This window comes from Rhinolophus sinicus, linkage group LG09 (assembly GCF_036562045.2).
Source record: "Rhinolophus sinicus isolate RSC01 linkage group LG09, ASM3656204v1, whole genome shotgun sequence".
In the NCBI taxonomy this organism is placed as follows: Eukaryota; Metazoa; Chordata; class Mammalia; order Chiroptera; family Rhinolophidae; genus Rhinolophus; species Rhinolophus sinicus.
In genome coordinates this window covers 65,628,227-65,642,315 of record NC_133758.1, presented here as the reverse complement: position 1 = coordinate 65,642,315, position 14,089 = coordinate 65,628,227, and the positions used below count along the sequence as shown (strand labels likewise).

Here is a 14,089-nt window from a genome sequence, read left to right as displayed (position 1 = left end):
TTAGAGGGACGCCTTTAAGACAAAAAAAAAAAAAAGATAAAATATATGAATAAGAAATCGGCGATAACTACACATCTATCAACAATTACTTTAAATGTTAATGGATTAAATGGTCCGATCAAAAGACATGATGGCTGAGTGCATAAGAAAAGAAGACCCTTATATACACTGCTTGGAGGGTACATGGGTATCCATATGTTCATTGCTGCATTGTTTACAATGGCCAAGATGTGGGGGCAGCCTGAGTGTCCATTGATGGATGAATGGATAAAGAGGAGGTGGTATCTATAAACAATGGAATATTGCTCAGCTATGGAAAGGAATGGGGTCTTTCTATTTATGGTGGCATCAGTGGACCTGGAGGATATTGTGCTGAGTGGAGCATGTCAGACAGAGAAAGAGAGATGCAATGTGATTTCACTTATATGTGGAATCTAAAGAAGAAAACAAACAAACAAAAGAGAAACAAACTCATAGATAGAATATTTTGATGGTTGCTAGATGGGAGGGGGTATGGGGTAGGTGAGAAAAGGGAAGGGATTAAGAAGTATAAATTGGCTGTTACAAAGTAATCATGGGGATGTAGAGTATAGCATATGGAATATAGTCAATAATATTGTAATAACTATGGATCATGTCAGATGGTACTAGATTTATTGGGATGATAGACAAGAGGAGGTTGGGAGCAGGGTGAAAAAGGCAAAGGTATTAAGAAGTACAAATTAGTAGTTACAAAAGAGTCTTTGGATGTAAAGTATAGGGAATGTAGTTAATAATATGACAATAACTATGTATAGTTTCAGGTAGGTACTATTCAGGGGGATCACTTAAATTATATAAATGTCTAACCACTATGCTGTACACCTGAAATTAATATAAAATAATATTGGATGGCAACTGTAATTGAAAATTTAAAAAAGGGGGGAAATGGTGAAAGGGAATAAGAGGTCCAACGTTCCAAATATAAAACAAATAAGTCATGGGGATGTAATGTACAGCATGGGGAACATAGTCAATAATATTGTGATAGCGTGGTATGGTGTCAGATGGTTATTGGACTTATCATGATCACTTCTTCAGGTATAGAAATGTTGAATGTACACTATAGTGTACACATGAAACTAATATAATATTGTATGTTAGCTACATTATAATAAAAATCTTAAAAAATCAAATTATATTTTTAAAAAATGTATATCTATTGGTTCTGAAGACTACCATGCAGTATTTTTTTAAAAATGATGTAAATTTGTATACAGATACGCAAGATCTCAACTATATAATGTTGATTGGAAAAAAGTAACACCTTAAACATATGTAAATGCATAGGAACTAGGAGTCATCTCATAGGGACTGGGTGTGCAGTTGGTGCCTGAACAGGATTTTACCCTAATTTGTAATATTTAAATTTACGGTTATGTGTAATTTAAAATTAATAACAGCACTTAAAATGTCTTTGGAAGAATACCCAAGAAGTCAGCAACACTGGCTGCCCCCAAAAGGCGAACTGAGTGCCTGAGAAACTGGAAGCAGAGACTTTTCCTTGTATAACCCTCTACTTCTTTAAGATACCCAATCTCATGGGAAAACATACCCAAATGTAATTAAATGCGACTACTATGAAGACCGAAGTGCCAGTTATTACAGTAGCCCAGAGAAAGGGTCTCCTAAAAAGGTCTGGGAAAGTTGAGTAGAATTCACAGCGGAGGTGACACTTGAACAGAGAAGTGGAATGTCCTACTTTTTCATTCCTGGAGAGCTGTGTGCGGGGTCCCCAGAAGCCCTGAAAGTCAGTCCCATAAGTACTTTCCACGAGCGGGAGCCTAAATCCCCACCAAGAGACTAGAGGAAGGCGGAAAAAGGAAAATCGTCGACGAGAGGGAAACGGTCCCTTAATAAAACGGTGTGGTACAGATTCAATCAAGACGCACACCAGCTCAGCCCTTTCAGAACCGGTTACAGCGTCCGTCCGCCCCTCTCTTCCAGGCCGGCCTGCCCACTCTCTCCCGCCTTCCCGCTTCGCTTACTGGGCAGTAGATGATTGACAGATCCACTCTCCAATCGCTGGCTCTGCTATAGGGGCACGCGGGTTCCAGCCGGGTCTTTAGTACCTAAAACGAGAAGCGCTCTCTCTGCGTCTACGTCAGCGTGCTGACGTCACGGACCTGGTACTCAAGGCGGGTCGGGGCAGCTGGCAGCAGGCGGTGGGCTACGCGTCGCCTGCCAGGCTCGAGTCCAGGCCCCGCCCTGCCGAGCCCGCCCCTCTGCTTGCGAAGGTGCCCGTGGGCGCGACCACGGAACTGCGGTCACCGTGCTAGACCGGGGCGGTCGGCCCGGAACCGCTCGATGAGGTAGGCTGGGTTTTTCATCACCCTGTTTGACAGATTTGAAAACTGAGTCACCTGCGGTCAGATGACTTGCACGGGGCTAACGTTTCCCAGAGCCTGAGCATCTGGTTCTATTTGCTGAGCCCTGCGCCATCCTGCGGAGAGGAGGAGAAGGAGGGGCTAGGCTGGATGTGTTTATAAAAGATACAGAAGTGTAGTTGCAGAATGCTTAGCCCCTTTTCATCCAGGGCTTGGGCTGGTATTCAAGGGATGTTTGCCGGAGTGAAGTCTGTATTCCTTCACTCTTCAAACCTGAAGTCGTCCAGGTGGAGTCCAGCCTCCTTCTGACGCCCTGGGCGGTACAGTGTGACCAAGAATGGTGACTCGGGTAATGCATGGATTATACGGACAAGTATAACAGGCCTCTTTTATTTATCAAGGAAAGCTGTGTTCAAAACAAAACACAATTAAAAAATTAAAACACAAGTCGTGAAGATTCTGGCTACGGTTTCACTTCACTGCTTTGCCCACTCCTGGGCGTCAGGCTGTATTTTGAAATCTCAGCATGCTTACTTTTGGTTTAGGATTAGACAGGGATTTTTTTTTTCTTCTCTTTTAGTTCAAACATGGGTTAACATTGTGGAACTTTTCTTACCATTCCCTTATTGTGCCAGTTGTTCACCATGTCATTTGTCTTCTGTTTCACAGATGAAATCACTGAATTCATCACTTGACTCAGTAATAGTTTGGATAAGTTTAGCAAGGTAACAAAGTAACAGGTCTAACCTCTCAAATATACTGGAATTAGTTCAGTTTATCTCAGAATTCTTGTTGAGAAGAGTTCTGAATTATAATTCCCATCTACCGTGTTTTCCCGAAAATAAGACATCCTGAAAGTAAGCCCTAGCATGATTTTTCACGATGACATCCCCTGAACATAAGCCCTAATGTGTCTTTTGGAGCACAATTTAATACAAGACCCGGTCTTGTTTTCAGGGAAACACGGTGTATACCTTCTATCCACACACCCCTTCTGCTTCTAGAAGCAGGATCTCACAAAACAAAACAACTTACAGAACTGTTGCTTTATTTATGGATTCTAATAAGGTAGCGCATAATTCATGCTCATAAAGTTAAAATGTGTACTGTATGATACATATGTGCATATATACTTTGTATTATCATGAATAACTCATTCTCTTTAAATCTTGCTGTCTCAAACATTGACCTTTTAAGACTGTATTATTACATAAAACTGCATTAAAGAAATGAAACTGAAGCTGCTTCCGGGGACTTTTCCTAACTTATGTTCACAGCAGGATGCTAATTATTATTTGAATTTATTCTTTGGATGAGGTTATCTGATGTGTGCCTTATCTGTGTCACACTTTGTTTTAGGTGTTAGGGACTGAGTGCTGAAAAAATTAGCTAAGGTCTCTGTCCTCGAAGACCTTACATTTTCATGGAGATACAATAAACATAGAAAAGAAAGTGACAATTTTAGATAATGATAAATGCTAGAAAAATATTATAGGTCAAGGGGCTAGAGTATGACTGGGGTGTGCGGGGAAATTTAGATATGGCGGTCAGGGAAGACTTCCTTGAGGAAGTGACAGTTTGGGTGAGACCTGAATGTTTGGAATGAGTCAGCCATGGGAAGATCTGTTGGAAGTTTCCAGACAGATGGAATAGTGCAAAAGAGCTAAAGGAGAAATGAGCTTGGTGTGTTCAGGGATAGAAGAGAAGCCATGTGGCTGGAGTAGTGTGAGATGGGGGGACAGTGGTAAGAGATGACACTCAAGAGGTGGGCAGGAGAAGGACCATCTGAACCCCGTGTAAGAGTTGCAGACTGGCAAAGGAAGTAGGACTTGTGTATTGCCAAAGTCCTCTGTGTTTTCTTTAGAGACCCTCATAGACTCTAACCAGCTCTCTGCTTTATTTTAATTTTGAAATCATTGCAATATTTCTTTTTTTTTCCACCAGAGGTCCTCTTTCTTAATGGAAAAAAAGGTCTTCTTCCCTTAAGCACTGTGTCCCATGATGTTTCTTTCCTGTTCATTGTTAGAGCAGGACTCTAAACTCTGCTTACCTTCAGCTTTCTGTTTTTATCATCCCTATTGCCAACCATGAGTCCTCTCCAGTGTTATCTTTATGTGCTCATCCTTTGGGAAGGATTGGCAGTCAATCCCTGCTCTTCTCCAAACCGAGTTCTAAGAAACGGCATTCTCAAGTGGATTACCGTTTTCCACTGGGACTTTGATTACTGATCAGAGACTTAATCTCTGCCTTTGCTTAGAGCCTACAATGTGCCAGGTGCATTACATACGTTCTAATCCTTCCAACATGTTGCAAAGGTAAATATTATCCCTTCTTGATGGGATAGTACTGAGGGAGCCCAGGTTTGAACTCCAGTTAGCCTGCCCTCAAACGCTAAATCCATGCTACTCCACTGCTTCTTTGAGTATGCAACAGCAGCTACAAACCTCTATTATTTCAAATCATGTTTATGAAACGGAATTGTAGACATCAAGATTCTGTCCTCTCAGTTTAAAGCGGGGGCTATGGAGGTCCATTGATGTTCAGTGATTTTCAAGACATAACAAACACCAAATTCTCCCCCTGCTGATTCTTAGCCTGGTATTTTTTCTGCTATACTTCATGAATGTTTCATCACCGGGGTTTTTACATATATAAAATATAGTATTCAACATCATGAATTTACTGTCCACAAATTCATACAGGGTAATTTTAAAAACATGAAATAGTGCTGCTTTGGGGGCTAAAATATTCCTTTGTTTTTGCTTCCTTCCCTTTTCTCAGCAGTAAGCAGGTCTACACCTTCTGGATGAATCTTTGGTTTCTATTAGTAGAAAGTGGTTTGCAAATAACATTAAAATCTAAATTTTAGTTTTACAAATCTGTGAAAGGGAGTTTAAAGTTGTTACTGTTTTCCCAGCTTTAACCTTACACTCCCAAGCGTGGGCATATTGCATACGGTTTGCTGGGCATATTACGGTTTGCGTAATAGTTGCTGTTAGAAGTGCAGTTAGGATTGAGGAAGACCTGCGTCAGACCAGGGATAGAACTTCTCTTTCTTAGCAATACATTACCATTTGAAAAAATAAGTAAAAATCAGTTCATAAATTACATGGTTGAAAAATGTGTTACTATGTTACTACAATTTAAAAATACCCATTGTTTATTTCTATGGTTTGTTTATTTTATTAATAATAATTGGGATATGGTAGATGAATAATAGTAAACTAACAAATAGCTTAATTTACGTTCTGGTAGCTTTTGACTCCTATAACTTAATGGGAATTGTCCTTTTCGTTAGTCAAATTAGAATAATGTTAATGGAATTAGCACTGTCTTTCTTAAGACGTTTCACTTTAAGCAAAAGAGAGCTTTTGCTTTTTTAGCCATCTACTGGACATTTTGACCAAGTATTTCTGTCATTTAAGATTGGACATGCGACTACATCCAGGTTCTGAAGATCCAGGCTGTCGTGATTTGACTCAGTTTATCATGCCCTCCTTCCACCATGAACCCAGTGCCCCAGACTGGACTCCTGGGCTTTCCAATTTCAGTGCCTTTGCTTGTGCACATCCTACAGCCTGAAATGCTGTAGAAATTCTAGATGGACAAATGCGGACAAGGTTCTGCCTGTCCCTCTTGCATCTATCTATGCTAATTTCTCGAGATAATTCCTGTGCCTCTTTAATGGAAGCCTTCCTTTTCACAGCACTGTGGGAGTCTTCTCTAGGATGCAGTTTACCAATGTTGCTGTCTTTGGTAATTCGCTATTTTATACATGAGTGTTCAAATCGATTTTGGCTTGAGCTTAAAAGAGACTTAAGAACATGCAACCTTTTTTTGTAGATTGTAGAGTCCTTTAGTTTTATTTACGCTTTTATTACCTCATCTTTGAGAGAAGCACTGGCATGCTTTTCTTGGCTTTGATTCAAGAGAACTCTTTCCTGTTTCAGTTAAGAGTCTGACTTTACAGTTACAAGGCGTCCCTTGAGAGGAACTCAAATCTTTGTGCTGTAAATGTTGAAGGGACATTGTTGCAAATAAAAATCAGTGTTCTCTGTGTTTATGGTGTCAGAAAAAAGTAACAGCAATTCCACTTTTTTAATATTAAACATGAGAAAACCTTGGCCCAGGGAGACTAGCCAGGGGACCCTGCAGTGCTGGGCTAAGAAGCGTGCTCAGTACCCTGGCTCACGGCAGCAGAAGCTCATGCAGGCCATCCTTGGCCCCAAGGTCCTACATCAGAAATGCTAACAGCCTGTGACAAGTGTATCAGCACAGCTCAGAATGTTCGGACTGTTTTGCTAACTTTTCTTGTGAGTTGACTTGGATCTGGAGGAAACCTCTTGTGGTGACTCAAGATCAAAGCAGGACCTCTCAACAGGGATCCCTGCCGGAGCTATTAGGACCTGCACGATGAGGTTTTGGTAAGCGCTTTGATTTAAAACGCTTCTCTTCTGCTTGCCCTCTTGTCACCGTTTTCCAAAAACTATCTTGGGAGGGTGGGCATCGCCAGTGTATTTAACTTGGACTTTGAAGGAATTTGGCTTAGTACCTGATAAGTTGTGGTAATCACGGGTTTCCATGTCCTATATTTTCCAGAACAGTATACTGTTCAAATATCACGCATTATTGCTTGCAAAAGTATATTCTTGTTTGCTTTTTGTTTCAGGAGAATATATCCTCATTTTTTTTTTTTTTTAATTAACCAATTGCTTGTCAAATTAATGATGTGGAATTAGGGAGTTTTAAGTACATTTTCCTATTTGCATGGTAGTTAAATTCATGAAAGGCAATAGCAAAAGGAGCTCTTGGGCCATTAGCTGTTTCTCTAGCTGAGGTGGAAACACCAGCCAGGCCTTGCCTTAGGCCTTACTAATGATATTATAACTAACACTTGCGAAGGGCTTCCTCTGTGCCAGGCGCTGTTCTAAATACTCTGTGTCCAGGTTGCTCGTCTTCAGCACTGCATACTTCTTTGTTGTTGGGGCCACCCTGTGCATTTTAGGGTGTTTAGCAGCATCCCTGGGCTCTACCCACTAGATACCACTGGCACCTCCCCGATTGTGACAACCAGAAATGTCTCTTCTGCCCCCAACACCTTGAGAACCACTGCTTTCTATGAACTGCTCCTCACAACAGTCCTCTGAAGTAAGTTGTATTTTTATTGTCCTCATTTTGCAGAAGGGAAAGCTGAGGCATAGAGAGGTTAAGTAACTAGTCAGCAGTAGTACTATTAGACTGGTGCAAAAGTAATTGCCGTTTTTGTCATTGTTTTTAACCTTTTAAGCTGCAGTTACTTTTGCACCAACCTAATAAATGTGAAACCAGGCAGTGCTCTTTGTGATCCGGGCCTAACGCACCCAGCTCAGCCAGGCACCGACTATTAGGGATCCAACACCCCATATAAACCAGGGGACAGAAAAGTCAACAGGGGCCAGGCAGGCTGTAAGTACGTGGCAAACTGATGCACTGAGAAGTATTGCCAGAATCGCCTGTTTTTCAAGAGGCTAGGAAATCTGGATTTCAGTTGTGCGAAAAACTCATCCTTTAATATTGGTAAATAATTCGATGTTTAAAAAACATTTTAAGCCACAGACAAACACTGTCACCTAAATATGGGGAACATTTGGTCCCACGTGTAGACTTTGCAGCTGTGTGACATTTCGGAGAAGTGTACATCCATTTGATGGGGGAAATGAGGTAGGTTCTGGGTGGAGGGCAGAGTTCCCCCTCTTTGAAGGCTCTGGAAATGAGGATGGGTGGGGTGGAGCTTCTACCCTAGAAGTGGTTGTCTTGCTTTCGTTTAAGCCGTAATAGTGTGAGAATTAAAGATGGTCATCCATCACACTTAGAACTTTCAATGCTGTGCTGCTCAGTGCAGACTCAGTTTGAAAGTTTTGTACTTTTATGTCCTTCAGCAGCATCATTTGTAGTTATTTCTCTCATGACCTCTCCTTGTCCAGGTGTGAAAACAACATTTTATAGGACATTGAGAAAACATAAATTCTAGAATTCAATGGCTCTATCCTGGAGAAACAAACCACAATCATACCTTACTTTGTTGACAGCTGGTAACCAGTTGAGAGTGGGTTTAACTTTCTTTGAATGCTCATGCCTCTGCCTGCGTTTCAGTAGCAGATAGACTCCTGCTGGCCTTTGGGTTGTTTTCCTGTCCTCAGAACCCTCATCTCTTTAGTTGAGCCTGCGCACCATCATGCCCCTGCTCTTGGTGTGAAAAGCGCGCTCACGGTCCTATGCAGACTTTCCATGGCCCTTGTAATCCGTGTACACACTTCCGTCTGGCTGAATATCCCGGGGCTCCCTCCTGACAGCCTCTCCCAGACTGCCGGTGGCTCACTCTCTGCTCCAGGATGAGCTCCTGCTCCTCTGTTTCCGGTTTACTCTCGTCTACCTCTTCCTCGCAGTATATTACCTTTTCATTTCTTTCAAAGTCATACATTTTTCTCTTAGGCCAGCTTTTTCATGAAGCCTTTTCTAGTCACAAGATGCTAAAGTTCAATCTTCTGTGCATTAAATTATCTGGGGCTTTGATTTCTACTTACCTGTATAACCATTTACCTCCTTTATAAAACTGTATTGTACTGAATCATAGGGACGGTATCTTCCAGCTTACTTTTCCCGCCAGCTGCTAGCATAGTGTTTTACTTGTGATAGATACTTAATACACATCTGCACATTCATTTTGGTTGGGAAGGTTCCCGCTCATAAAGAGCTTTCTCTTTTCCCACATATTTGTATCAGATTATGTAATGTGATGTTAGGGTGACTCCACTAAATAGCGTTCAAAATATATTAGAAAAAATATGTTATTAATTTGGGGAGGTTGAGCCATTTTTATTAATTCCATTGGCAATTATAGTGATCAGAGATTAAATATTCTTGGTTTACTTAATGTAATACATTGAAACTCCAGATATATGTGTAAACTTGCCTCACTTTAGTGAGTACCCAGACTACATAGGTTTATACAATGGTGTTTGTAATTCATGAATTTTACAAACAAATCGAATGCCTAACAAACACATGCCCAGGCATTTCCCTAGGGGCTCTGGATATAGAAGTGTCTTCTAGTAACTTTTGGTATACTACTGAGAAAAGACACGTAAACAATATGTGAAAGATATATAAAAGATTAGAGGTGCTTTTAAAGAAAGATGGATGGCTTATATATTAATTATACCAATGGGATCAGAGAAGGTTTCATTGAAGAGTGATACTTATGCTTCCTTGAACAACGAATAGGCTTATTATTGCTGTTAATTTTTTGGTAGTTGGAAGAAAAGGCACTGTGGGCAGAGGGTGTATTAGGACAAAGGCATAGATGGTGAAACTTCCTTCTGCAAAAGGGAACTAGAGATAGGTTTGTACAGTTAGAGCAGTGGGTGTGCAGGAAATGGAGTTTTGAGTAGAGGGATGAAATGATTTATTCAGTTTCTCAGTTTAGAAAAACTAGCATGATACCAGTATGGAGAATGTTTTGGAGATGAATGAGACTGAATTATTGGAGTAATGTGCATGAATGATGATTAGGAAACTGTGGAAAAGACTAGAGATATGAGGGGGAATGACACGGTCAATGGTTTGGAGTGTTCAGAAGATGGAACGAGCAGCAGAACTAAATTTAATACATTGTCTTAATGATAAAAACTGTAAATAAGATCTTATTGGTTATTATTGGTTAATTTTTCTTAAACATTTTTGAAGTACTTACAGGTAGTATGTATATTAAACATCAATATCTGTATTTAAAGTTATTCTTATCATTTCTTTTTCCTTTTTTTTTTTATTGGGGAAGGGGAACAGGACTTTATTGGGGAACAGTGTGTACTTCCAGGACTTTTTCCAAGTCAAGTTGTTGTCCTTTCAGTCTTAGTTGTGGAGGGCGCAGCTCAGCTCCAGGTCCAGTTGCCGTTGTTAGTTGCAGGGGGCGCAGCCCACCATCCCTTGCGGAAGTCAAGGAATCGAACTGGCAACCTTGTGGGTTAGAACCCACGCTCCAACCAACTGAACCGTCCGGGAGCTCTCAAGGTGCCGTGTTCAATCTTAGTTGCAGGGGGCACAGCCCACCATCCCTTGCGGAAGTCAAGGAATCGAACTGGCAACCTTGTGGGTAAGAACCCATGCTCCAACCAACTGAACCATCCGGGAGCTCTCAAGGTGCCGTGTTCAATCTTAGTTGCAGGGTGCGGAACCCACCATCCCTTGCGGGACTCGAGGAATCAAACTGGCAACCTTGTGGTTGAGAGCCCACTGGGCCATGTGGGAATCGCACCGGCAGCCTTCGGAGATAGGAGCACAGAGCTCTAACCACCTGAGCCACCGGGCTGGCCCCTCTTACCATTTCTTTATTGATTTTGTCATTGCTTATCTCTTGTTAAATAATTTGAGAGGACATTTTTTGAGAATGGAGCTAGTTTCAAACCTTTATTAAGAACTTTGTGAGTTTAAAGAAATCGTACTACTTTTGTGATATCCTCTGCCTCTGCAACATGCTCCACGCCTATTCTCAGTTTTAGGCTGTAATTCATAATCTGTTTTCTGGGTACATTAGCCTGTAGGTGCATCAAGTCTCATAATGAGTAGTGTTTGTCTATGTGACTGTTTCCGGAAGCACAAGCTAGGTTGATAAAGTCCTCCAATGCTGATTGCTGAGTGTCTGGTTTCCTGTATGACTGCCTAAGAAGTCTGATGAAAAAAGAAAAGGGTACTGATGTTTTCTAAATCTAAGCATCAGGATTTTGAGATTAACTTTTCTTATCTGTCACATGCACCAAGCTTTGGACCTCAAAACTTCATTCATGGTAGAGATTAGTAATTTTTTTAGGAATTGTGTGCCATCCTTGCATATCATAGATAGGAGATAACATGTAAGTTCTGCCTGTTGGTAGATACTCCTGGGCAAAGATGTGAATGGTGTTCTCTTTTGTTGACCTGCTGCAGTTTGTGAAATAGGAAGTTCGCCTCGGAAAACTCCAGGGGCAGTCAGTGTTACATCTAACCTAACATTGCCGTTAGTGTGCCCCTTCTACCAGCTGTAGCCACTATAGGAGCAGCGAGTGGACGATGGCTCTATCAACTAGAGTGACACTTGCAGGAACCCTTATCTCCCCCCTTCCAGAGGAGAAGTCTTGTGTTGTTGAAGGAAAAGAACACCCAGCTTGACTGTATAGCCTCCTTGGCTTTGCTGTCTACTCAGCGGCTGGCTACTTGGAATTTAGTTTCTGTTTTCTCGTACATTGAAGATCAGTTTGGGGGTGGCTATGAAGAATGTGCGATGAACACATTTTTAGTTCTTAGTCTTTAACATGAAGAAAGTAGTTATTAAGTAAGTATACACTTTTAGCCACCTTCTATTCCTAGGAGAGCAGTGAGCTCACTACCTTAAGACATAAATGATTCTCAGATCTCGATCAATAAGACCGGCAGTTCTGTCCTAAGAACTGAGAGCATTTGTTTGAAAATTGCTTGTAGTAAGTACTGAAGAAGTGGGGTTACGTGGTGCAGAGATGTCCTCATGTGCATTAGAAAATATTTCAAGTTCTTTAATTGAGGGACCTCCATCTATCTAGATAGTAATATGACTGTTGATTCCAGCACTGCTAAAGCTGGCAACACGTCTCTGAGAGGGAACTTGAAATATTCATGAGAGTATGTACCCTAAGGAGTGACATGATTCTTTGGAATTACCATCTGCCGATGGTTGACAGTGCTAATGAGGTCAAAACTGGGAAAAACAGTGGGAACTCCATAGCCACCAGGTATTTTATAACTGATCTATTGTGATTTTTTTTAGGGAAACTAAAAGTAGATTTTGTTCTGTAGGAAAAGGAAGAAGTTCTAGAAAATGATGGGCAGTTAGCTGCCAAAAAAATCAGCTACCTTTTATACTTGTGGAACTGGCTTTGACACATGAAGGAAATGGGGTTATGTGACCCCATGTGACCCGTGACCTGGAAGGTTAAGAGAAAGTTGTTTCTAGGTTAGCTATGGAGAAAATATTTGAGTGTAGAAGTCAGAGTTGAAGCTGAGAAAGGGAAAAAAGCTGCAAAATCAATTTGAACACCAGAAGAGAGCTACTGGGAGGAGAACCAGAGGTTGGAAAGAGATAGTAGAAGCTGGAGGAAGGTAGCTATAGTGACACTGTGTTCCCAGCTCTTCTGGGCCACAAATGGCAGCTTCTGAAAAAGATGAAAAACAAATAAAAGAATATTCTTCTTCTCCAGTGCCCGTCTTACGATTTTGTTTGCATGTAGCTGTGACATGCCAGCCATCTGACTCAGACAGTGCTGTTGACGTAACATCAGCCGGTGACAGTGCTGGCTGCCACATGACTGACGCCTTCAGGGCGGCGAGCTAAAAGCATGGACCACCCCACGTGACTGCCCACTCCATGGCATGCTGCCATTTTGCCAACCTATAATCTGTGGAAGAACAAATATACGTAGTCAGATGTTCTTCTCTGCCGCTGGCTCATCTTCCCCTGGACCAAGCAACTTCCCAGGGGCGTGGTTATTGTCAAGAGTTACACTTGATTTCTTTCCCTTCTCTTGTCATTCCCGTGCAGTGTTTATATATCTCTCTCCTCAACTAGATGGAAGTTCTGCTGAAAGCAGGGGAACTCTTGCATCACCTTTTGAATCCCTTTGAATGTCTGGTTGGGGTTTTACATTTTGTAGGTGTTCAAGGCTTATTATTTAATAAAATGGGAACTCTTAGTGGACCTAAAGAGGGCCCACATCATCATTATTTTTTGTTCTACAAATAAGTGCATTTTCTTTGTATTTTTTCCTCCTTTTTTATGGAGGAAAAAAAGGAGAACAAATTTCTTTTATATCTCAAGGGTTTAACTTCCATCTATATGCTGTTGACTCCAACATTCAAAGGGATCTCTAGCTCAGACCTCTCCCCTGAACTCGTGACTTATATCCAACCACTTACTTTATCTCCACTTGAATATCAATGAGCATCTCATACTTCACATGTCCAAACTGAACTGATATCTTTTTCAAAATTGACCCTCCTCTGTCTTGTCCATTACAGTAAATAGCAACTCCATCCTTCCATTTCCTCAGGCTGTAAATCTGGCAGTTCTCCTTCTGTCTTCTCTTTATCATATGCGCCGTTCCCATTCCATCTCCAAATGCTTTTGGTTCTGTATCTAGAACCAGTCAGTTCTCACCACTCCACCATCACCACCCTAGTCTACTACTAAGTCAGTATGTCATCTCTCTCATGAATTGTTACCATACTCCCCTCCCTACCTGGTCTCCCTGCGTCTGTGGTTCTCTCAGCTGGAGAGCCTCTTAAAGCTTTAGCTGGATCATGTTTCTCTTCTACTGAAAACCTCCCAATGTCTTCCCATCATTTAGAGTCTTTATCATGGAGTGTAAAGTTCTTTGCCACGTGTTACTTTGTCTGTTGCCAACTCCTGCTGTTCTTCCACTCTGTCACTTAGCTCTAGCAGAGCTGAAAGCTGATGACGGGCTGAACTCCTTCATGGCCAGTTCCTCCCTCCTCTGCCTGCAGTGCTTTTCCTCCTGCTCCCTACATGGCATTTCTCCCATACCTCCTGCCAGTCTTTGCTCCACCTTCTCAATGAGGTCTTCCTGACCACTCAGTTTAAAATTACACTGCTCTTTCGTTTATCATCTGTCCGCTTACTCTAGAAGGTAAGCTCTATGAGGGTAGGAAATTTTTCCAGT

At 41.6% G+C, this 14,089-nt stretch overlaps 1 protein-coding gene across 1 annotated transcript in view; it reads left to right on the top strand.

Moving 5' to 3' along the window:
* Positions 1-2,156: 2,156 nt before the first annotated feature.
* STARD3NL (STARD3 N-terminal like) overlaps positions 2,157-14,089 on the top strand; it is a 55,657-nt gene continuing 43,724 nt past the window's right edge. The window contains exon 1 of the mRNA XM_019710244.2: positions 2,157-2,351. The gene's annotated coding sequence lies outside the window, so the exon portion shown is untranslated. The remainder of the gene's footprint in view (positions 2,352-14,089) is intronic.